General features: G+C 37.7%; 1 long non-coding RNA gene across 1 annotated transcript; it reads right to left on the minus strand.

The window, feature by feature from the left end:
* Positions 1-1168: 1168 nt before the first annotated feature.
* LOC141494832 (uncharacterized) lies at positions 1169-26378 on the minus strand. Its single transcript, XR_012470563.1, has 3 exons — positions 26300-26378; positions 2227-2291; positions 1169-1411 (listed from the first exon to the last, which is right to left on the minus strand). It is a non-coding gene; the product is annotated as an uncharacterized LOC141494832 (long non-coding RNA).
* Positions 26379-26918: the final 540 nt, after the last annotated feature.

Here is a 26918-nt window from a genome sequence, read left to right on the forward strand (position 1 = left end):
TCATGCTGACTTTCTAGTCAAAACCTGTCAGGAGTAATTCCAGGAACCAGAATCAGATAATTTTGGTTATTCCTTTGATAGTAAAACATAAATTATTTCTTTGACAATAAAGTAGGATACAAAGAATTATATCACACTGAGAGGTTCCACGGCAAGATGTCTTATACTCCATTATTTGCAATGATGCCTGTAAATATTTGAAGGCTAGTTGGAAATTGACTTCAATAATTCAGCAAACATTTATTAAGTGATGGCATCCATACCATTGGTATTCACTTCTAAAATTAGGTATATGTACTCCATGGGATGCCAGTTCCATAAACCAATCAAAAACTTAAATCTTCCTGGGGCTGCTCAATTTTTACCATGTTTTCCTTGTACAAAAGGGGATCATTGGCAAGCTACAGAAGCAGACATTCTGTGGCCTGGAACTCAGAATCACAAACACTTGGAGATGAATGGGACCATAGAGGTCATTAAGTCTAAGCTCCTCATTTTACTAAGAGTAAAACTGAGACCTTGAAAGGTTGTGGAATAACTTGCCTGAGGTCAGACTCAGGATTTAAATCCTGGTTCTCCAATTTCCAGTCCAGACTCTTTCCAGTACACCTCAGCTCTCATACCTAAAGATGCTTTCCAGAATGTTAAGCCTTTATTGGCTTCTGATGCTGACACATTCCAATGAACAGAAATCCTTTCCCCCCCTGGCTGGACTTGATTCACAATCCTTAACCTTGTGTAAATTTCCACCACCTACTTTTCAGTTCTTTCTCCTAGTATTGTTGGGAAAAGTCATGAAACTGTGCTGAAGGGGGTGGTTCATGACACTTACCAGTCATTTACCCTCATCTGGGTCCTCTCTGCTGAAGGACAGTTTTGATTAATCTCTTTACTATGCTTTTTTTGCATTCTGTGCAGCTACAGTTTTAAGTTTTTTTTTGTTCCTTTCCTGAGCCTCCCATCTGTATTCATAGAGGCTTCACTTTGGGTACCTTCTGTCTGGCATAGTGTTCCACCTGAGCTCCTTCTACTTGGCTCCTGTGAGTCAGACATCTCGGTGGCTTTAATCATCTTCTCTGCCATCCTTTGGAATCAGATGATCATAGATTTAGAGACAAGAGCCCTCAATAGTTGTCCAAGGTCATTCAGGTGCTAAATGGCAGTGATGAAATTTAGACTTGGGTCTTTTAATACCAGTGTGTATGTCTTTACATTATGCCATAACCCCAACCCATGCTTTCTCAGATGTGAGGGAAGCTTCTTCCTTGCCAGGGCTACCCTCCACTTGTGTGTTTTACTTCAAACCCTCTTGTCCTTTAGGCCTTTAATGTATGAATCTTTTTCCTTCTTTCTTGCATTTTCAGTTTCTCCATTAACTTCTTTACTTTGTAAAATGCTTATCTTCCCATTCCTAGAAAAAAAGCCACAAACCCCAAATAAAATCCTTCCAGGGACTTTCTAACCCTAGATCTACTGTCCAAATGTCTAGAAGGAGTGGGATAACTCACTGACTCTATTTGTCTGATAGCGACCAAACTTACTGTTGAAGCTATGAGAATGGTGCTTCCTAACGATGTGTACTCTCCAGGTGGGACCATCTTTGAACTCTACTAATCATCAAGGCATATAAATGCTGACCTGTCTGTCCCTTAGGCAGGTCTATAAGCAACTAGCTGCTATTTCTTCCTCTGTTGGGTATTTTTTTGTAGTAATAGTCCCATGGTGGATTTTCCTCAGGTAAACTTTCAGAATATAGGTCTTATACCTGAAATGACTCTTCTCTTTTCTTCTCAACTAGCTCCCTCCCACCCCGCCACTTCATCCTCTTTATATTTTATTTGATGACTAGTCATTTAATGCTTTTGTACTTTATTTAGCCAGGGAGCTAGTAGGGTGCTGAATGGGAAGCAATGAGACATAGGACAGGTAAATTTGGAAGCATAGAGACTAAGAGGGAAAGAAAAGATCCTAAATTTAGTGGTGGTGGAGGTTATTTTCCAGAATTACTACTACTTCCCAGAACTGGGAGGGTGTCCCTGGGTTACAGTAAGAAAAGACCACAGAAGTGTTCTTATAGACTTTAAACACTGGACAGTAGGGGCAGCATCAGGACATTGGGAGACAATTTGATATAGTTGATAAAAGGCTGACCTAGAAGTAAGAAGGACCTGGATTCAAATCTCCCCTGAAAGATGCCAGTTATGTGATCCTGCACAAGTTTCTTACCTTCTTAGCCTCAGTTTCCTCCTCCATAAGATAATAATCCCGATAGCATCGACCTCACAGTGTTTCTGTGGAGATCAGATTAGGTAATTTATATAAGCATTCTGAAAATGCTAAAGTTTTATAAAGTATAAATGTGAGTTACCAACTGCTATATATAACCCAAATGAGAGGGTGTTGCCAGAGGAGGAGTATGCAAAATAGGTTTTCAGAGTAGGAATATTCCAAAAGCTTCCTCAGAAGTCTTCACAATTTGCCCCAGGTAATATGTGCATTGTGGTAGGAATGAGGAAAACAAAACATTTGATTTTTTTATGTTCTCCTTTCTGCCTTCCTATTTTCTGCTGTGTTTGTGTAAAAAATCCAATGGAACTTGGATTAATTCATCTAGAGAATGAGAAAAGTTTCAAAAGACTATTAAATATTTGAAGGGTCATTCCATGAAAGAAAATTATACTTCTCTGAGGCGCCAAAGGAAAAATGCTAGCATCCAACAGGTAGAAATCACACAGAGGAAGCATTTCACTTAGTAAGAGGAAATACATTTTGAGAATGTTACTATTAAGGTAGTGAGCTCCCTGTCACTGTAAGTTTTCAAGTAGTAAACTGCTTAACTACTTGCCAGAACTGTTCTAGAGAGTTTTCCTGTATTACATTTCCCAAACAATGGAGTTAGATGACTTGTAAAGCATCTCTAAGAAAGAATTTCAGAAGGGGGCACAGACAAGTAGTGCAGTTTTGTTTCTATAAACAAACTGCATAACTGCAAACTGTACCTAACGGTAGTCCATAATTCCATATGCAAATCTTTTTTTTTTTCTGTTCTGTATACACTGAAATGTCCATCTTGGTTGATGTCTGCTACAGTTAAAAATAAAAATTAAAAAAATATATGAAATACATAGATGTATGTATATACATATCATAATGCATACATGTATGTATATGTATAATCTTTAAGAACATTTCTGACTCTGTAGAGGTTAGAGTCTTGGCCTGTGACCAAGGAGATGAGTTTTCATCTTTCTCTATCATTACATTTCTGTGTAGTCTTGGGAGAGTCATGTTACCTCTCTAAACCTCAATTGTCTCATCTGTAAACTGGGAAATTAGTCAGCTTTATGACTAAACACTCTAATCTAGACTTTCCTCATTTCATGGATCCTATTATCCTTCCTTGAAGCTAGGTTTAGAGGGAGAAAAGCTGAAAGAGGAGCCTAGCTTTGAGGTAATGAGAAAGTCATTAACTATTGTAATGGATCATCCAGAGAAGTGATAAAAAAGATAAAAACCAATGGGAATTCTTATAGGAAATCTTATCTTTCAAGGGGAAGAATTCAGCTGGACTCTGATCAAAGCTATCTGGGTTTTGCCACTAACTGTGCCACTATTTGCCTACTCTGGGCTTCCATTTTCTCCAACATACTTTCCTCAATTCTTCAAATGAAGATTTCATAATCTATTATCTCTAATACACTCTCCACGTAGAAATCCATGACAATATGATTTTTTCAAGCAAGCAATGTGGAAAATATTTGTATGGTTGATGGGGGTAGGTGGGTTATCTCATAGAAAGAAAGCTATTTTTTTGGGCCAAAGATTTCATCCTCCACAGATGGGTTCTGTACACTTTAGAGACTTCTGGCTGGGATCCTTACAATTCTCCAGGCCCCTCTGAGTCAAGGTTCTCCCCTTTTTATACCAATTCCTTTCCCTGGGTGGCAGGAGAGGCCAGTGATGATATAAAGTAAATATATTTTTTTTCAACCTGGCCATGTTATTTTTTTCTCTCCTGTCTACTAACTAGCTCTCTGTTCTGTGGGAGGTGAGGGAGGGTTAGAATGATTGGCTGGCTATAGGTGGCTGACTTCTGAATTATTAAATGGGCTTGTGCAGAGTGAAAACTTGTTTACTGATGCTGTCTGTCTCAATCAACCACATGGATTTCAAACAGACTCTGGAGACAAGAGGGGAAGAGTATGTTCAGCCAAGCATACTTTGCAGACTTAATTAATATATGGTCCTTTCATCAATGATTGTAGATCATGGGGTCACTGACTCTCAGAGTTAGAAAGGACCTTAGAGGTCATCTAATCCAAGCCCCTGCTTGATGCATCAATTCCTACTTACACACACACACACACACACACACACACACACACACACACACACACACACAAACACACACTCTAATAAGATCACAGAATGATAGAGTAAGAAGGGCATTTGGTCTTGGAGTCAGGACTGTGAGTTCAAATTCTAGATCTGGCACTTCTCAGTCTTGTCATTGGGCAAATCATATAACCTCTTTATACCTTAGTTTTCTCCTTTATAAAATTAGGATAATATTTGTATTATTTTACATTACAAGGTTGTGAAGAAAGAAATTTGTAAATTGCGAAGTGTCATAAAAACTTGAGTTATTATTGTAGCATTTTTCAAAGCCCCAGAATTTTCTTGTTTGTCTCCTTAACATAAGGGTAGGGTGATAGAAAAAAATCAATTGAGACACCCCAATAAATGTGAAGTAAACAATGGAATATTCCATTAATCAATGAATTGCAGGTCTTAGATTGTGCCAAAAGTTTTTGAAAGCATTTTGATGAAGTGACATGACTCCAGGGAGGAAGTCTATTCCAATTGGCTGAAGGATTTCATTATACAATCTGGGTCCTGTATAAGAATATTGAGTCAGTTGGAATCTGAGAATTCTAACCAGTTACAAGTCAGGAAATTGGAGTGAGTATTGTTTTCTAATGAAAGCCCTAAGAAGGAATTGCATGGGAAGGAGATAGCTGAAGCCCCATTAACTTTAGCCTTGGGTTTCCTCTCTCTTCCTTTTGTTTCAAAGAAGTTTTTGTGAACTTTGAAGACTCTGGAAAATGTCAGACTCCCATTTTCCTATTGATGGCCTAGATGGGAAATCTCTGAATTGGGCGATGGTAACGATCTGCATTGGAAGCCAAGGACAGACCAAATAAAGATTCCTTGTTTCATAAGGATTATAGGAAAGAAATTACTATCCCTGAGGGAACTTCTTCAATACCCCAAGACTTTTAGCATTTAGGACTTATGAATTATCTATTTGATGGATAAACTTTCTGAGCTTGATTCCAACTTCCTGGGGACTTTTGTACAGCTAAGTCTTGATTAGTGTGAATAATGAATCCTTTGAATGTTGCATTATTTGAATTCATTCTGCAAATTTCCACAGAACCAAATACCATGTTTTATATGATTATAACTTCAAATAGTTTGAATTTGAATATATTTGTTCAATTCAGGGGAATTCATTGTTTGCATTCATCTGTACCTAGTTGTAGATATTTATGATCACAGACTTTTGGGAGGATGTTTTTTACCAGATGTTCTCACTATACCATCTCAGTAAACATCCCCTTCTAAATGTCTAAATTGACTCTCAAATAATAATCTTGGGAAGAAGTGCATTAGTGGGGAGAGAGTTGATAGAAAGAAGGAAGGATTTATAAAGTACCTACTATGTGTCAATCATTATGCTAAGCACTTTACAAATATCTCATTTTATTCTCAAAGCAACCCTGTCAGAGAAGTGCAATTTATCCTCATTTGAAAGTTGAGGAGATGGAGGCATATAAAGGCTAAGTAACTTGATCAGTATGATACTAGTTAAATGTCTGAAGCTAGAATTGAATACAGGTTTTTCTAACTCTAGGCCTAGTGCTCTATCTACTATATATCCCCTAGCTGCCTCCAGTTTTAAATGATGGCATTCAAAAGTCATTTTTGAGTTTTAGGGGTTCTCCCTGCGATCTTGATGGAGAAATATAGCCTTGCTCTGGTATCTGTGTCTCAACTATGAGAGTGGAATCTGGGATCCTCTGGGTTTATATGGATTTCACCAAGTATTGAGTTTATCTGACTGAGACCTGATACACTAGCAAAAGCAAGCTAATGGGATTGTTGAACAGTCCATTCAAAAGGAGCAGTTAAGTGACCTACCCAAAGTCATGCAACAACTGGCAGAACCAACCATCATTCTGACCCAATCCCTGTAGACAAAGCTAAGTGGGATCAATTTTGTATTTCCTAGGGACCAGTTGTTGAGTGTGTAGATTATTAATCCTTGTGGTGTCTTCTTTTTTCCCCCTTTAAGTTTTTGTAACACTTTCCCCATGGGATGAATGAACCTGAGTCCATCTGTCTATGCAGGAACTTAACCTGAATAATTGTTCACACTACCCATTGCCAAATATGGTCCCAAATAGTTAACAGAGCTCCTGGACCACAAGTAAGTCAAGCACACAACTATTAATTTATATTTTTCAAAGTTAAAAAAATAGAGATCCTAATCTGACCAGAGAACTTTTCTATTTTATAAACAATAGATTATGTAACCTTAGGAGGCTGTCACATCTTCCAATCTTAAATGCCACCTTTATAAGAGACCATGGCAAAAATAATTTTTGCTTTTTATATGGTGATTAATATTTGCTTCAGGGTACTTCCTCTCTTCTGTGAGACAGGAGCTGGTCAGAGCTCAGTAATTGTTTTTTTTTGGGGGGGGCAATACAGTACTTTACAGAAAAATTTGGGAAATGTGACATTCTCATATCATCATAGCCTGGTGAAATCATAATGATAAATTACAATAATTGTTCACCTTTGATTTCTGCTTTAGAGTTTGCAAAGCAATAATGAAAGATTTTATTGATCTTTTCTGTTTCTTACATCACCATAGTTATGCCAAGTATCCCTCCATTTCCCCTTTCCAGAGAGCCACCTTTTTTAACAAATAGCATTTTTAAAGAGAGAAAATAATCATCACAACTAAGGATACATTGGAAAAAGTCTGAAAACATGTTTAGTTTGTAGCAATTGAGGACTTTTCACCTCCATGAAGGAGTATTTTGTTTCCAATTCTTAGTTAGCTATCACAAAAAATGCTAATATAAATATTTGATGCATATGGTGATTTATTCTTATCAATTACTCCCTTGGCATACAAGTTCAGTAACGGAATTTCTGGTTCAAATGGTATGGGCATTTTAGTCACTTTATTTTATTCCAAATACTTTTCAGAATGGTTGTACCATTTCACAGCTTCACCAATACTGTATTAGTGTAACAATCATTCTACAATCCCTCCAACATAATTGTTTATCATCTTTGCCAATTTTCAGAATGTGAGATGAAAACTTAGGTTTCTTTTGCTTTACATTTATCTTATAACATTCTTTCATGTGGTTGTTCATATTTTTCAATTCTTCTTTGGGAAATTATTCATATCCTTTTACCACTTGTCTACTGTCTATTCACTAATAATTTTGACTTGGTAGAGAATTGAGTGTGAATCCTACCTCCTATACCTACTATCTATGTGAATTCGGACAAGTCATTTTACCACTTGGGAAACTCAATTTTGACATTTTTAAAAGGCAGATAGTAACAAGTGCAGAATCTGTCTCACAAGTGAGTCAGTTTATTAGGTGTGTAGGGCCAAATGAGGTAGTTCTTTTATGAGTTCAGTTTAATAGACTCAAAGGGTAGTGAACCTTTGTTTCAAATAACTTGAGTAATGCTCCCCTCTCAAGAGTGCCTTTGACAGGAAGCCCCTGTGACACTTTCATAGGAGGACAAAGGGCAGTTTTGACTAGGATTCAGGGACTGGGCTGCACCCAGATGATAGTATTGATTTGGAGCTTAGACTTGGTGCCTTCTAGTGGCTAGATTTCAATGACTGTAAATAACTCCAAAAAGGCTATCCAAATAATTTGTCTCCAAAAAGCTAGAACATTCAGGAGGATGGACTTTAAGGTGACAAAGAAGTGCATCTGTACTGATTCATAAAAATGAGCACTCTTCCTTTGCTTATTCCTTCTACTCCATTTCCCTTCACCCTTTCTTTGTGTGTTGGAGGGTAGGGTAGGGGTGAGGAATAGAGATGAGTGTTTGGTGAAGAGTGAATTTCTCTCTTTTCTCCCCTAGGAAAAGCAGCAAGGGAAATATTTTGATCATCTTCCCTTGTTGTTATTCAGTTGTTTAAGTTGTGTCTGACTCTTGGTGACCCTATATGAGATTTTCTTGGGAAAGATACTAAAGTATTTTGCCATTTTCTTCTCCAGTTCATTTTGCAGGTCAGGAACTGAGGCAAACAGGACTAAGTGTCTTGCCTAGTTTCATATAGCTAATAGGTAGGTGTCTAAGGTGAGGAAGATGAGGAAGATGAGTCTTCTTGACTCCAGACCCTGCAATCTCTCCATGGCACCACCTAGCTGCTCCAAAAGTGAATGAGCAGCTCTGAAAAAGATTTAGCAAGCCCTCAGACCAGAAGGGCTAATCCTCTCTGAACAACCCATACACCCCAGTTGGGAGTAAGGGTGGTTTGGTAGGAGCATTTCATGAAAAGGCAGTCCAAATCACTTCTATATAAATGCAGTTTTTTCCTTAAATTAGGGAGAAAGGACTCTCTAAACAGAACTACAATGCATTTGGCCTTTGAAGAAAGGTTCTTAGATTTTAGGTTGTCTCCCACATTCTGACTCTCAAAAGAGTATAAAAATTGAAAACATATCTTCATTTGGATTGAATCTTATATGCTAATAACTTTCAGGTTTACAAAGTGCTTTCCTTAAAAGAACCCTGGGAAACAGTAGTGTAAAGATGATTACTTCTGTTTTACACATGAAAAATTGAGATTGAGGGAAATTAAGTGACTTGTCCCCAACTCTCCAGTGTGCAAGTGGTAGAATTTGACCTTGAATTCAGGTCTTTGAACCTTCAGGTGGGTCCTCTTTCCATCATGAATGTCCCTGTCCTATCTTAATATTGTTTGTCTTCTTCTCCTTGGCACTCAGACATCCTGGCTAGTCAGTCTGCCTCTCAGCATCAGCAAGATGCTGCTCATCTGAGACAGTGACTGAATATCTGACCACAATTCTACTCTGTAGGTATTATGTGTAATATTCACAGATGGAGAAAATTGAAATAATTGAACTATAGTCATGCAGCTTGTTTATATAACAGAGTTAGGATTTGAATCCAGGTTTTTCTGATTCCAAATCCAGCCCTGACTTCCCTCTACCATACTGCAAGACTGTTCATCTGCTGTTTTGAGTGTAGCAGCATGGATGGTTGCACAGTGATGTCTAGCCAAGGAACCGTGGACTATGGGTGAATCACCCAGTGTGATTTATCACATTGAGAAGTGGTAGCTCTGCTAGGTCCTGCTAAAGGACAGCAAAGGACAACAATTAACAAGAGGATGAATTGCAAGGGCACACTCCATTTTTAGAAACATACTGATGTTCCTAAATGGGGGAAGTGATAATGAAGTGAGAATGCAGAGAAGTGAAATCATTTTTTTTACATATGCACACTCACATGTATGCACAAGTAACACACACAGACATACCTCATCACCATAAATCTTAGCAAATCTAATCTCTCACCAAAATAATGACAGAAATACTTGTTGAAGGGGACTGTAATTTGACTTTCTATGAACACCCTGTGCTCCAGAAAATAACTCAGTAACATTGGGTTCAAATACTGGCTCTGCCAGTTATTAGCTGTATGATATGGAATCAATCACTTTCCCCCTTTCTGGGTTTCAGTGTCCTCCACTGTGAAATGGCATGCTTGGTTTAGATTACCTTTAAGATTCCTTCTAACTATGAGTTTGTGGATCTTTATTGGAAGTTTGGGATATAGCCTGTTGAAGCAGCAGAGCAAAATAAACACTGGACTTGGAGTCAGGTAGAACTGGATTCAGATTTTGAGTCTGACTTTCAATGCAGTTTAAGCCTACAGGAGCTCTCTAAGACTTATTTGCTATGTGTTAGATTGGATACTCTCCTCTGAATGGAGGAATTGGATACTCTCCACCCATGCCTATGAAAACACAGATCCTGCACATATTGACGATACCCTGCAGGTGTCTGTTTCTGTTTGACCACCTCCTTGTCCCCTGTTGTGCTCAGACACAGCTGGAAAATCAGCTGTTGGATTTTATAGGCTCTGTATGATCACACATGGCAGAACTTTCTCCATTAGAAAGAAACCTTAGGAATGACATTCTCCTTAGGGAGCTTTTAGCTTCCTCCTTTACTATTTTCATGACTGTGAACTGATATTTGGGACTCCACACTAGCAGGGGTCAAGCCAGATCAGTGCTGGAGGTTGAAACCCAATACAATGTGATCCAGTTCAAAGGCAATTCAAATCCAATCCAATCTAATATGATGCAGTTTGAGACAGTCCTATCTAATTCATTAAGTGCTTGCTAAGTATCAGACACAGTACTTACTAGATACTGGAGTCAAAAAGTCAAAAAAGAGAGTCATTGTGCTTGTATAGTCTGCTGATGGGGTATATTTCAGATCTAGTGTGTGTACAATCCAAGTTTATACATAGGAATATTAAGTAATATCAATAGGAGGGTTTCTTCATAACTGGAAAGGAACTTCTCCCTTGAGCTGGGGCTTTGAAGGACTCCAGGATTTTATGAAGTGGAAATGAAGTGGAATTCATCCAGTCATAGGAATGATTCACATAAAGGCAAAAGTTTGAATGTTGTATGGAGGAAAAATGATTGGATTGGAGAGTTCATGAAGTGGGTAGGGTGGGAGGTTTAACAAGAATAGATTATAAAGATATTTAGTAACTAGGTCATGAAAAACTTTAAATATCAGGCTGAGTAGTTTGTACGTTATCTTAAAGGTAAGAGTGAGTCAGTGGAGATTTATGTTGTCAGATCTGTGCTATAGAATTGTCAGTTTGTAGCTTTTCCAAGGACAATGATACCCTGGAGACTAAGATACTTCCTAAAAATTTTTTTCTTTCATTACATATTTCTGAGTTATATTATAAAAAATTAATTAAAAATTTTGAGTTCCAGATTCTGGTCTTCCCTCCTATCTCTCCCTAACTCCATGAGAAGACCAAAAATGTATTGATAATAAATATAAAATCATTCAAAAGGTATTTCCATTACTCATCATGTTGCAAAAGAAAACACATAAAACGCTTAGGAAAAAAAAAGAAAATGAAAAAAAGTGTTTTTAATATATACAAAGAGTTCAGCAGTTCTCTTTCTGGAAGTGGATTACATTTTTTATCATGGGGTTCTTTGGTGTTGTTTTGATCAGAGTAGATAAGTTAGATGTCTTCATTGTTACAATATTGCTGTTTCCGTATAAAATGATCTGCTCACTTCACTTTGCATCAGTTCATATAAGATTTTACAGGTTTTTCCTGAAACTGCAGAATATTTCTTAGAATCTTTATGATTTCAGGCTTAATGGGAGAAGAAGTTTGGAAAGAGAGGGCTAGATTGACTGTGGTGGTTGTCTTCAGAGTTAGAACCAAGGCTAGAAGAAGAATGCCCAGATCAGTTAGGTAATTTAGTCTGGTGCTACAAGTCATAGGGTATAGTGGAAAGGTCACTGGACTTGAAGTCAAAAGAACCTGGATTCAAGTTCCAGCTCTACCTTTTATTAACTATGTAATCGTTGGAAAACCATTTCCCCAATTCTAGTCTGAATTTTCCTATTTTTAAAATGATTTCTAAAATAATTTTCATATTTAGATGCTATGATCCAACTTAAGAGAAGAGGTGATCAAATAGATATTGGCTTAGATGGAAGATGAAAAATTCTTCTTGAATTAGGAGAAAAAGAATTTCTTCTACACAATAGGAAGAATTTATATTCCCTCTTTATTTATTTCCTGCTGACTGACTTTGAGCAAATCACTTAATTTCTCTGGGCCTTGGTTCTCTCATCTGTAAAAGTGAGAAAAATAATATTTTCTGTACCAACCTCACAGACTTGTGGAGATGAAATGAGATAAAGCCCTACTACCAAACTCCACTTGCCCAACCCAGAACCTTTCTTGGTGCTGATCTGCCTTGAGACGAGAACAGCTCCTTCCCCTTTATCCTAAGCCCACGTGTGCTACCCCCAACCCCCCTTAGTCACTGTATCCTCTTCCATTGCCAGTCATCTTGACTTTTGTTTTCTCACTGGATTTTGATGCCTTTAGAGGAGAGTGAGACTAACAACAACTGTGCATCTCTGCCTCACTTAAATACAATTCATGAACAAATCAAGATATTACCTATAGCACTAGTTTTCTTCAAAAGCAAAGGGCCACCACCATCATCATCATCACCACCATAACTGCCAACAACATTTGCCATTTAACCAAGCTCTTTGCCCTAATAATTTTGTTGTTCTTGCTCTTTCATGCTCTCAGTAAGACCTCCTAGGGTTTCACTGGACACATTACTACTACAGGGTTCTACACTGAATCATTCAATGTGCCTGTCTCTCACTGTATGCTTCTTCAAATATTCCAAATTTCTAGGTCCTTAATCCACTCATTTTCCATGATCTACTCAATTAAACATGGAGATGGCTATGCCCTTGATTTTTTGCCATCACCAACAAATGTTACACTTCAATTTTCATGAGCTTGAGAATTTTTTTTATCTGATAAAGATCTTTTGTCATCCTATAATACCCTATGCCTTGCTGGTTATTCATCTCTGCCACTCCCACTAATCTTGAGTAACCTCCAAAGCTTTATCCTGTACTCTTTTCTCATTACCCTCTATACTACCTGACTTGTTGATCTCATCAAGTCCCATGGATTTAATTATCATCTTTATGTCCATGATTCCCAGATCTTTGTATTAAGCTCTAGTCTCTCTCCTAAGCTAAGTCTCATATAACCAACTACTTTTTGGACATCTTGAACTGGAAGTCCCATAAATATCTCAAGTTCAGCATACCCAGAACAGTACGCCTTATCACATCCTCCCCTCCTCTGAGGTTTCTTATTACTGTTGAGAAAAGTACTATCTTTCCAGGTATACCTATTGCAACTTCAATGTCATTTTTAGGTAGCCTTAGGTGGTCTGAAGTTAGGAAGACATGAGTTCAGATATGACTTCAGACACCTTTTAATTTTGTGACCCTCAGAAAAATTATTTAGCATCTGTCTCAATTTCCTCAACTGTAAGTGGGGATGGCCTCAATTCTCAAAATTGCGTGAGGATCTAATGAGATAATATTGTAAAGCTCTTGGAACAGTTACAATAGACACTTAATAAAGGCTTGGCTCCTCCTTCTTCCCCTCCCCCCATTCATTACTCTTTCTTACCCTACACATTCAATCCATTGTCAAATCTTGTTTCTACTTTCACTACAACTCTCCCATGCTTTTTCTTCTCTCTACTGATATAGCTACTACTCTATTTAAGACCTTCATCACCTCTTGCAAGAATTTTTGCAAAAATTTAATTGAATTTTCTGCCTCAAGTCTCTCCTCTTTTCAATTATCTGCCACTCAACTACAATGTGATTTTTTTTAAAGTGTAGCTTTAATCATCACCCATTTACCCTAATGAACTTCATTTACTCCATAATACAGGATCAAATATAAAGTCACATATTTAACATTTAAAGCTTTGAATAATCTAACCACTCTCATTTTTCTAATATTTTTTATACTTTACTACCTTCTACACATTCTATTACCCAACCAAGTAGTTAGAGACCCAACTATTAGTGCTGTTCCCTCTGAGTTTACCTTCCCATCTATCCTGTAGAAATCTTGTTAGGAACCTAGTTATCAATGGGTAGCCTCTCCCATTAAAATATAAACTACTTAAAGGCAAGGATTGCTTTTATGTAGTTATTATGTCTTTTTTTTTTTTTTTTATTCCTAGGGCTCAGTGCCAGGCTTGTCTCATTTCGAACACTTAAGAAATGCTTTTTGATTGACTGATAACATGTACTACTAGCTCTCCCAAAGCTGCAAGTCCTATATAATTTATAATAGGGGGATGGGCAGGATGATCTCTTGTGGATCCTGGGGTCCTGGAAAGTGAAGAATAGCAGGTAAAATAACATTCAGTTTCTAGGCACTAGAGTTGAGGTTCAGATCCAAGAGGAAAGAAACAACCGGTGCTACCTGATGATACCAAGAAAAAACTGGAACAAGAACTTAAATTCTCATATTGCTAATTTCTATAGTGATATTGGTCTTCTCTTTCTTTCCTAGAAAAACAGTGAACAAATGATGTCTCCTCATCAACGGTGCTTTTCAGAAAGTTGTGGTGATGGGGAAAAGGATAGCAATGGAAGGTGTATTTTCATTTGGGTCTCAGTGGGCCTCAGCTCTATGAATTATTCATAGGTATATTTTCTTAAAGTAGTATCTTAGCCTTAATTTTCAATTTCTTAGTGCTGGGAGAGACTCTGCTAGCAACCTCTCAATTATTAATGCCCCTAAAACAATATTCGTCTTCACTGCATCCAGTATCAAGCCATGGTCTCATATCTAGTGACTTTTCATGAAAATTTTCAGGAGTTTCCCTGCAGAACATTCAAGGATATATTGGGCAGCAGTTGCTGCCATCAGGACACTGAACCTCATCTTTAGTTCTGGTGAAAAGTCACCTGTCTATGAGGTAGTATTTATAAAGTGTTTAGCACAGTACCTGAGACATAGTAGGAATGTAATAAAAGCATATTTCCTTTAATTGATTGCCAAAGAGAGAATGGCTTGAGACTCACTTTTTTTTTTTAGGTTTTTGCAAGGCAAACGGGGTTAAGTGGCTTGCCCAAGGCCACACAGCTGACCGGATTTGAACCCAGGTACTCCTGACTCCAGGGCTGGTGCTTTATCCACTAAGCCACCTAGCCACCCCAGACTCACTTTCTTTTTTTTTTTTTAAATTTATTTTTTATTCTCATTTTGTACAAATTTTTTTTACATTAATAAAATATACTTGTTTACAAGTAAACAAAATACCCCTCCCCCCATGAATATAGATAGACTTGCTTGGGTGAAAAAGTAAAGGGGAGAGAAAAAAAATTAAAATTAAAAAAAATAATAGTAATAATTGTAGGTATGGACAGGTGACCCAATGGACGAAGCACCAGCCCCTGGAGCCACGAGCACCTGAGTCCATATCTAGCCTTGTAAACCCAATAATCACCCAGCCATGTGACATGCAAGCCAGCTGATCCCCACTGCCCTGCAAAAACCAAAAAGAAGAAAAAAAAAGATCCAAAATAAAATAAAATAGTAATAATAGTAGGGGTGGCTGGGTGGCAGACAGAGCATTGGCCCTTGAGCCAGGAGCACCTGGGTCCGAATTTGGCCCCAGACACCCAAAGATCCCCCTGCTATGTGGCCCCAGGCAGGCCACCCAGCCCCACTTGCCCTGCACCCTCCCCCCAAATAATAATAACAAAAAATGTACTTCAGTCTTTGTTCCAACACCATTAACTCTGTCGTGAGTGGATCACATTCTTTATGATAAGTCCATCACAAAAGTTACTTCCATATTTTTCCAATGTTGCCATTGCTGATCGCAACTCCCTCCTTTCTTATTTCTCCACTACCATGTACTCTATTTTCTCTCTCCTTTCACTCTGACTCTGCTGTAGGGTCGTTGACTGGCTCAGCAGACAGATCCCTGGTCCTGGGGCCAAGAAGCCCTGAGCCCCCATACCACTCCTTAGGCCCAGAATCCACCTGGCCCTATGGTCCTGGGCAGGCCATCCAATCCCAGCCCCTTGCAAGAAGTAAAAAAGAAAATGTGTTATATCTGACCACTGTCCCGCCATGGTCCATCCTCTCCTCCTTTATTCACATCCCCACCCCTTCTCCCTGCTTCCCACTTCTTCTTACTCCAGTTGTCTATACCCCATTGAGTATATTTGCTGTTTCATCTCCTAGCCATTTCTGATGAGAGCAAAGGTTCCCTCATTCCCCCTTGCCTCCCCCCTTCCATATCATTGCAATAGCTCATTGTAATAAAAATATCTTATTATGTGAAATATCTTGGACTATTCCCCCTCTCCTTTTTCTTTCTCCCATTCCATTTCCCTTTTTTCCTATTGACTCCATTTTTACACCATATTTTATCTTCGAATTCAGCTTTCTCCTGTGCTTCAACTATAAAAGCTCCCTCTACCTGCTCTATTAACTGAGATGGTTCATATGAATATTATCAGTATCATTTTTCTATACATGCAGTTCATCCTCAGACTCACTTTCTAACCTGTCTCTACTGACTATTCTGCCTGTCCCTCTCACTCATTCCATCTTTCTTCTTCTTCTGGTTCTATAATGAAATAAACCATTTCCTATGGTAAGGGTATGGCAATTGACTGTACTGATTTCACTCACAATCTTTATAACTCTCAGTACATAATTTCCTTCTCTGTCTACTAGTTCTTTATATGTATTGTCTCCCTAATTACTTATGGGCAGAGACTGTCTTGCTTTTATATATATGTGTCTCTAGAACTTAACAGAGGCTAAGACATTCCTTTAAAAACAGAAAGATTTAAAAAAAAATCAAGGAAGCAAGATGGCTCCCAGTATCAAGGAACTTTTGGGGGAAGATGACACATAGCAAGAACTTAACAAAATGTTTTTCATTTATATGAATATTCATTGATATTCACTCATATTCATTCATTCAATTATTCCTTCATTTTTCATTCATTCTACATCCAAGGACAATGATGTGGAAAAAATTATGGCTTGGGCATTAAGAGAAGCAGGTCATAGCTCTGCCACTGATATTGGGTCATCTTAGTCAGGTCACTATCATATCTCTGAATTCCAGCTTCCTTACTTCTAAACCAGTGGGATTTGATTATTAAGGATTCTTAATTTGAGATCGGTAAACTTGTTCAAAAAATTTTTGATAACTAGTTCAATATTATTGGTTTCTATTGCTTTCTTATGCATTTTATTTTAAGCACTTCTATAAGAAAGGTTCCAACAACCTGCTGAAGGGGACCAGGACACACACAAAGAGGTTAAGAGCTACTTAAAGTTTCTAAAGTCTCTTTGATCTTTAAAGTCTCTTTGATCACTAAAATTCTGTGTCTTAAGATCATAGATTCTTTGACTTAGAAGGGATCTTATAATCACAAATTCATAGATTTAAGATTGAAAAGGGTCATCTGCCCAACATTCTCATTTTACAGAAGTAGAAACGGGTCCACTGAGACTAAATGATTTGCCTAACACGTGAGCAGTCAAATCAGAATCTGAACCCAAGTCTTTTGACTCTAAATCTAATTTGTGTTCTTTCTACCAAACTATTCTTAGTCCATATAGTTCAATCTGTACCTGTCAGTCTCTCAATGAATAAGCATGTATTAGGAACCTACTATTGACTGAACATTAGGAATACAAAGAAAAGTAGGAGAGTCCCTGACCTTGGGGAGCTCACAGTCTAATTGGGGAAGACAACTATTCACAATCTAAATACAAGATAAACAGGAAATGCTCTTTCCCAAAATACTGCTTCCATTGACTAAACATCCTCAGTTCATTAATCCTATTTTATAAATCCTAGATTCATAGGATTTACAGCTGAAGGGAAGTCCAGAATTTTACCAATGAGGAAACTGAGATCTGAGGAGGCAAGTCATTTTTCTCAAGGTCATCTAGAATAGATTAGATAAAACATATATTTATTAAGTGCCAGCAGGTACCAGAAATTGTTCTAAGGGACATTTTAAAAAACCCAAGGAAAAATAGGTCCTACTCTCAAGGAATTCCTGGGGAAAGATGACACATAAAGGGAAGGCAGAAAGGGGAGGGCATATTTTCTAGGGGACAGAACAACCAATACAAAGATTTAATAGATTAGAGAATTTCTCAGGATGGAGGTGAATGGTGTAGCTGATTCTTCAGATGATATGACATATCTAGACAAGGACTAAGTAGGAAAAACAGTCCTTTTTCCATCCTGGCTTTCTCATTCTGGATTCATTGAAGTTTTCCCAGATTCTTCTAGAATATAGGGTTCAGAATTGAACATAGGACTCTGTATAATGTCTGATTGCAACTTCTCCCACCTCCCTTATCTCTGATTATGACTTTCATATAGTCTAATAAATTACCTCTCCTGAATCTACTTTGCAGGTCAATTGTTTTTACAATGAGATAGTTCACATTTCTTCTATTTTTTCTTGTCTCATAAGGTCATTAGCTTATGTTGTCTTATAAAGTCATTTGCTTTCATTTGCCCAATTCTAATTTTTAACATTTTTTCTTCAGTGAACTTTTATATCTCCTTTTCCACTTGGTCAGTTCTATTTTTAAAGGAGTTCTTTTTTTCTTCGGTGACTTTTTTTTGGTACTTCCCCCCCCCCCCCCCCGTTCAAGCAATTTTGATTTTTAAGGAGTTCTCTTCAGTGAATTTTAGTTTGTTTTTTTCCATTTTGTCGATTCTTCTTTTCATGGATTTTTGTGCCTCTTTTATCATTTTACCTAGTCCATTTTTAAGGTTTTATTCTCTTCAGTATTTTTTGTTTGTCTCCTTTACCAAGCTGTTGACTCTTTTTTCATAATTTTATGGCATAACTCCTATTTCTCTTTCCAATTTTTCTCCTGACTCTCTTACTTGATTTTTAAAATCCCTTTTTAGTCCTTCCATGAACTGAGACCAATTCATATATTTTTCTGAGGCTTTGGCTGTGGCAATTTTGACTTTATTGTCTTCTTCTGGTTTGTATTTTGATCTTCTCTGTAAGTACAATAACTTTCTATAATCATTGTCTTTTTCTGGTGTTTACTCATTTTTCCAGCTTATTTCTTGACTCAATGCTAAGTGGGGCTCTGTGTCTGGAGTGGGAGAGGGGCACTATCCCCCCCAAAACCTTCAAGTTTTTTGTGTAGCTGTTTTCAGAGAGAATTCTGGGAACCTCTAAGTTTTCAGTTCTTCTGAGTTGGCATGATCTAGGGAGAGATATGTTTACTACACTCTTGACCTGTGTTCCGGTCTGTAAGGGACCACAAGCATTCTTTTCTGTCCTAGAAGTGTGACTAGGGTCTTAGTTTCCCTGTAGCCACAAGTTCATCCTATGACTGAGGCCAAGGACTTGGAACAAGATTCAAGTATGGGCAATGCAACAGAGTTCCATGGTGCCAGCAAAAGGACCCCTGTAATCCTCTTCTGATCAGCTGTCTGACCGCCCTTACTATCCATGAATGGAGAAGCCTGAAATTATCACAGCTATCACTAATCCAGTACACTACCTGTGCTGAATTGTGTTTAACTTTCACTTTGGTGCAGCAGACCTTTTCTGTCAATCCTCTAAGTTGTTTGGTTGAAAAATTGTTTTACCCCATCTTTTTGTGGGTTCTGCTGTGCCAGAAGGGTATTATTTAAAAGATTTTGGAGGAGTTTTAGAGAGAGTTCAGGCAGGTTTCTGCCTTTTCTCTGCCATCTTGGTTCCATCACACCTCCCTTATCTCTGGCATTAATGTTTGTTTTCATGTAGCTGAGGATAGTATTAACTTTTTTGGATTTCCATCCCAACTAACCCATAAAGAGCTTACAGTTCCATCACATTCCTAAATCAGAATATTTACCTCCAAATATTGTCACTTTTCTCTAATGCAGGTGGTTGTTTTTGAACCTAGGTGTAGAACTTAACACATATAGCTATTAAATTGTTTAAATTTGGCCCATCGTTCTTGCTATTAAGATCAGTGGTCCTTTGTGATGGAGGATGCCAACCACATCCAGAAATAGAACTATGGAGTCTGAATGCAGACCAAAGCTTGCTATTTTCAGTTTCAAAAATTTGTTTTATATTTTATGGTATTTTTCCTTCTTGTGATTTTTTCCTTTTGTTCTGATTCTTCTTTCACAACATGATTAATATGGAAATATGTTTAATATAATTATACTGATATAACCTATATTATATTTTCCTCTGTTTTGGGGGATAAATATGTGGAACTCAAAACCTTGCAGAAATATGATTGTTAAAAATTATCTTTGCATGTAGTTGGAAAAATAAATAAATAAATACATATATTAAAAAAAGTTCTATGGTCCTATTTATGCTATCTTATCTCATAGCTATGAGCTATTCCCAACTTTGAATAATCTGCATATTTGACATTTGAATTATCAGTGCCTTTGTAGATGTTGAACAGCACAAATCAAAGAATATGTCCTTGAACCACCATCTCAGGTTGATATATGTAGCAACTCATGGAAAGGAGTTGGCTGATCATAAAATTCCCTTGGGAATTATAGTTCTTCCCAGTTTCAGAAGAAAGGAGACTAATGAGATGTCAGACCTTGGACAGGGGTGTGTATGGAGATATTTATGCATGACTTCATCAAGACTTGGCTAACTGATGAGGAGAGTGCATTGAGAAAAAAACAGTGGTTATCCTATGGCAGTGGTGAGACTGTGGCAATAGCTGATACCTGTCCCATCTGTAGTTGCATTCTGTAGGACCATGAAAGATGACCTCTAGTTATATAAACAAGCTTGAGGTGCATGTGATTGTGCATGTTTTATCATCTTGCTCACTTATTAGTAAGAGCTCAGAGAGAAGCAAGTCAGCTCTGAGAGGAGCAAATGGACAGGTTGACCCTGCCCCAGATAAACTTCCATTAGTGTTTTCCTCACTTTATTCTGCTAAAGAATTCATGTGCTAGATTTAGTATTATTTCTCAACTATCTGTGGTTAATATTGTCCTTAGAGCAGCCTAGAATTCTTATGTTGCTTGGTATATTAAGGTACAATGACAGCCCTAGAGGATAGCAAGTCCTTTTCTATCTCAGGAAAGAACAGGGCTTTCACCTGTAGACCATTGTTAGAGAATTTTATTCTGTAAATGGAGGACATAAGCATGAGTCATTTCATAGCTACTCTTTTTTTATAAATCTACCTCACAGACATGGATCAAGGTTGCACATAGAATCATTGATGACTACTCTTGTAGTTTTTAGTGGCCCCCATAACCGTTTGGATTTGACCCCCAATGTTCCAGAGAATTCTGGTTCTTATGTCATTGTCTAGTCTATATGTTCACAAGAAAAGTATAATATATTTATTAAATGCATTAAAATCTAAATCTACTGTATTCTTTTAGTCTGTCATTCTAGTTTCCCTATTAAAAAAGGAAGTAAGGTTAATCTGACGTGACTTGTTTCAGCAAAAATTTTGCAACAGTTTGTACAATTCTGAGGCTTTTGAGGGCCCTGGAACAGAGACTCTGACTGATGACATCTTTAATCTCATCATTGTAAGGAAAAAGAAAAAAAAAATCTTGCATTAGTGATGCTTCAGCCTTTATCCCTAACCCTGGTGAACAGTTGTCCCAGGAATTTAGGGACCTGAAGTTGCTAACACAGAAATAGGGTAAATACTGGCTGCTGCCTCAGTGGTACAATGAAAATTCTCTAGAGCATTGGTGTCAAATTCAAATGGATATGGGGCCCACTAATCCATACATAAAGGTCCCTACATATTGATTTAGTTTAGTTTTTATTTATTTTGTTTAATATTCCCAATTATATTTTAATCTGGTTTAAGCTACTTTTAACACTCAGGAGTGTTTTGGGTTATATGTATCCAGGACTGTGTATTTGACACCTCTGCTTTAGAAAATATATTTCTGTAATCCAGGTGCTATTTTTTGGAATTGGAATCATATAGAGTATATGGATAACAGAAAGAATTCTATTTTTAAAGTCAGGGTGCCAGAATTGGAGTCCTAGTCCTAATTTTAAAGATTGTGTAACCTTGGACAAGTCACAACATTTCTCTAGGTTTCAGTTTTCTCAATTATAGCATTCATTTAAAAATTGAATTTTGAGTTTCAGATTCTCTCCCTCCATCCTACCCCATTCTCCCCATTGAGAAGGTAAGAAACATGATCTAATTATACATATGAAATCATGCAAAATTTATTTCCAGACCTATACAGCCTACTAGAGAGTGTTATATGGAAAATAATTCATAAATCTCAAAGGATATATAATTTTGAGTTATTGTTTTTATTCCTCATTGATTACAGATCTCCAAATCGACTTCATTTTACAGAGAAGTTAATGAACATTGGACTGGAGCTAGAAGTTTTGGATTCAAATTCTGACTCAGCTACTCAAGTCTTTGTGACTGTGAGCAGATCATGGCCCCTCTGATCCTCAAATCCTCTATGCTATGAGAGGATTTAATTAAAGAGTGGAAAGAGTCAGTGGACTTTTAGTCCCTGAGCTTCTGTCCTTACTACCTATTTGACAGTGGTCAAGTTTCTTTGCCTGTAAAAAGGGAAGAATGAAATACATAACCTCTGAAGTCTCTTCCAGTTCTTAGTCCCTTGAAACTAAGAGGATTCATCCAGAAGTGTGAATAACTTTCCTAAGGTTGCTTAGCAAGTTAGTAGAAGAACTGGACCTTAAGCCCTAACCTTCTGATTTTTTACTAATGTAGTCCTCCCCATCCTTTATTTCAGGAAAGAAAGGGTTGTAGTAACCCATGTTCACATAGAAAGATTTGTGGAGAATGAGGTGGAGAATGAGGAGGAGAATCGAGGAGAAGGCTCTCCAGTTCCATGATTCTTTGTATTTGCTTACCTCCCTGATAATGAACAAGAGATATGTCCAAGAGCTGCCGACTGTTCAAACCCTCACTTGCCCACACAGCAAGATTAGACTTTATGTCCTGGTCCACTCTATCAGTCTTTTCTCACTTCTGTTATGTGGGGAGGGGAATCTGCTCTAGGTTTTCTACTCCTGCCTTGCCATCAGCAGGAAGGGGGAGGGGGAACCAGAGCTGACATGTGCTCATTCCTCATCTGCACCTCTAGTTTCTGCTTCAAGTGAGCGGATCGTTCTAATGTATTTTTTATAAAAGGAGCTGAGTTTCCTTTGATGTTTCACATATGGGACTATTATATCCACTTGCTACTGCGCTTCATGATCTGTGGCTAATCTCTAAAGCTTTGGTGCATGCAATAATTATTATTATCGATGTCAATGCAGCAGAATAGAGAGGCCTTACACTGGTGGAGAGAGGCCAGAGACTGACCATGCTTCTGGGAACTTTCTGAGCTTCTGTCCTGTAAAGGATCAGTGGAAGGAAGAATGTGCACTTGGTGGGAGGGACTTCAGTGAGAGCAGAGGCTCTTCCAGTTCCTATTGACAACTTAGAACCTTTAATGAATTTTAGTTTCCATGTAGTCTTTAATCCAAAAAGGAAATCCTTCGTAACAAGAACATAAATAGCTGAGAAATCAGTGAGATGTATTAGCAAAGACAATGGACATGGAGGCAGAAGACTAAAGTTGAACACCTGGCTTTGACACTAGCTATCAGAGAGTGGGCAAGTCACCCTCTGAATTATTCAAACCTTAATTTTTTCCTTTATAAAATGGAACTAATATTAACTTATATACTTTCTTATAGGATTGTTGTGAGGATAGAAATGTGAAAAAATTATGTGTGAACAGGGTTTGCTGGTAAATAGCTCTCTGGGGAAAATATTGTGTCTATGAAATACTTTTAAGTTTAATCTTCAATATTAGCATTTCCTCTATTGTGTTCTTAAGTATAGGAATCAAAAAAATGATAAATCAAGCCTTGACTTGTAATGTTTGCCTATTTCTGATATGTAGATTATCATGTGAAAATTTGGTTCTCCTGAGTTGGTATTAAACTAGTCCTAGTACTACTCCCTTTTATGTGTAAAATCCTCTGTAAGTATCAACATTTCTCAATAATCACTACACATTTGTTAAGCTCTGACTATGTGATATCACTTGGTAAGTGCTGAGAATAAAATAAGGAAAAGAAAAACAATTCCTGACCTCAAGGAGAGCACTTACAATATAAAGTGGGGAAAACAAAACACAAAAAGAAACTGAAGATGGAGGGTGGGGGGACACAATGTGCATGAAGTCTGTGGAATCGGGTGGAAAATGAAATTTGATGGAAAATTCTGAACCTTTTATAAAGGGAGCCTTTATGAAGAGGAGTTTTTGTTCCACCCTCCAGCCCTCCAATCAGAAGAGGGAGCCAGCTGAGCATGCTAAGGAGGTGTGGAGTAACAAATATGAATCTATCTCTTAATAACTGTTCTAGAGAAAGTATGGAAAAAGCAACTCTGATAAGACTGGTGCTCAGTCTCAGTCTGCAATATAAATAGCTTTTTATTTGAAAAAGCAGTATGGGGTAGGGGCAAAAGTGCTTGAGATACCTGGGTTCATATTCTGCTTCTTAAGCTTACTACTTGTGGGACAAAAAGCAAGTCAGTTAATATCCTTGATGCTCAGTTTCCTTATCTATGAAGTGAGGATTAAAATAGGTACATACTTAAATCACATGAGGTAATATCAGCAAAGCACTTTGCATATCTTTGAGTATGATAGAAATATCAGGAATTATTACTTGAGGGTGGGTAGCTAGGTGGCACAGTGAACCTCTAGAGCACTAGGTTTGAAATCAGGAAGTCTCATCTTTATGAATTCATATCTGACACCAGACACTTACTAGTTGTGTGACTCTGGGTAAGCCCCTGAACTCTGTTTGCCTCAGTTTCCTTCTCTGTAAAATGACCCGGAGAAGGAAACCACTCCAGTATTGCCAAAAAAAAAAATCCCAAATAGGGTCACAGAGAATCAGTCAAGATTCAAACAAATGAACAATAAATTCCTAGAGATCACTGGGTGATGTCCCAACTGGAATTAAGAAAATCTGAGTTCAAATTAAGTCTTTATTAGTTGTGTAATCATGGGCAAGTTACATAACCTTTCTGTGTCTCAGTTTCCTTATCTATAAAATGAGGATAAATAACAGCACCTACCTTCCAGGATTATTGTAAGAATCAAATGAGATAATATTTGTAAGGTGTTTTGTAAATTTTAAAGTAATTTATTTGAGGGAAATTAAAATTCCAGGATACTGGATGCATCCACATTCAAATGCAATTAAGTACAAACTCTATTCCAAAGGCACGTACATCTGATGTTTGAACTTTTGTACCTTTACTGGGCTTCATTCAGGTAGATATTAGAAAGATGGTTATAGTTTAATATCTTCTTTGCAGCACTGAGGGGAGAGAGTGGTATGCCAGATAACCCCAGAGCACTTTCTACTGACAGGGACTCTAGAGATATATAGTTTCCTTTTATTCTGTGAGAAAATGATAAGCTCTCTGCCTTTGCTGTCATTTCACAACCACTACATAAAAATTTGGGGCTCCTTCCTCAGGCTATAGCTTTAGGGGAAAAAATGTCACTGTCCATGTCATATCTGGTTTCTAATCTCAGAAGTGAGTCTTCAATGGCAGCAGACCCTTAGGCCAATCACCTTGGGTATGTCAAAGTCTTCCTTGCTGTAGGATAAAGATTGTTGGGGCATCGATGCTAAACAGGTTGGCAGTTATGGGTGCACTAGCTGTAATCAGGAAGCATTATTCACTCACCCACCCCATAAGTTCTGATTAGAATCCCACAGTGCATACCTGGAACTGTGCCCTCCCAATGCCACAGATGAGGTACCTTCTGAAACTTGGAGTTGGTCCCTTTCAAATGATATAATTTATCTGGTTCTTTTCATGGGGTCTCCTTAATAAAAGATATGTGCAGTTTCAGTCTTCTTGTTGGACTTCATATGTTGACTGTTCATACCTATCCCACCATGGATGGGCCTAGAAGACTGTGTCAAAGAAATTTGGTCTCTAAGGCAGGAAAGAGTCATACAATTAATAGACTTTAAAAGGAGTGACTTCCCTCTGAGGGAACTTTCCCTTATATTGAACTTGTGGCCTGAAACTCTCTTTCTCTAAGATTTCCTATGAAGGGAAGTTAGAGTGCCATGTCTCTTTTTCCTGTTTCTCTTTCACCATTGCAATAATGACTGCTTCCAATAGGCAGCTAGAGTTTGTGCTTCTTGGGTGAACCTGAGGATGAGCCTGAGTCTTGGGCCCTTTACAACCTTTTCTGCTTTGCATTTCTATACTTGACTATAGGTGACTAAACTTTAGCCACGAGGGGTGGATTTTTGACTATTTTTTAGGCTATTTGAGGAGTTATGGAGTTTCTGGGTTCTCTTGGTCAATCCAAGTGTTGAGAAGCACATTTTAAAGTATTTTAATGTTTTAAATATTTTCATCTCTGCAGAGTATAACAGTAGTTATGTTATTGCTTCATGTTTTAGTTCTTTTGAACCAGAAGTGATGCACAGGAATATGAACTAGTTGTAGAGTTCAACCTGAACTGATCTTAAAACTGTGTTCTCTTTACCTGCCTGAATCCAGTCTTTTCACTGTCCAGGCTGTCTTCCGAGCTGAAGCTGAACTTTCTTTGTATTCCTTTGGTCAACTGGGGAAGCAAAAAATTTTCCAGTTTCATCAGACTCTTACTCAATTTATATAGTATTTCTTCTTGTCTACCCCTAACTAGGGGGTTCTGGAGGTAGATCATATTGGCTCATGGGAGCCGAATGTTAACTTTTCAGTATGAGCATTTACAACTTTAAAATTCCCAAACTCTATAAATTAGGGATTGATTTACTGTTTAGTTGATTGTCTAGATTTAAGAAAGTGACAGAGAAAATGCAAATAGTGCAGATTAAACTTAAATGATGTGTATGCATTTTTATTCTAGAAGAGCTGATTGTAAATTATTAATCAGCACACTCCTGTTCTTATCCTAGAAGGTCTCAGTTTCTTGAGGGTATCAATGAGAGCTCTTCCTTGCCTTCTCTCTTCCCCACCCCAGGTTCTACTGAATTTCCTGCCACACAATTATCTCTACTCCCATTAGACCCATCTTTACTTGATCAACAGCTCTTTTCTCTTTAGTCATCTTTTTCTGCATGCTTGCACACTCATTCCATAAATAAATATATACAATTCTAGCT

Source organism: Macrotis lagotis, chromosome 8 (genome assembly GCF_037893015.1).
Source record: "Macrotis lagotis isolate mMagLag1 chromosome 8, bilby.v1.9.chrom.fasta, whole genome shotgun sequence".
NCBI lineage: Eukaryota > Metazoa > Chordata > Mammalia > Peramelemorphia > Peramelidae > Macrotis > Macrotis lagotis.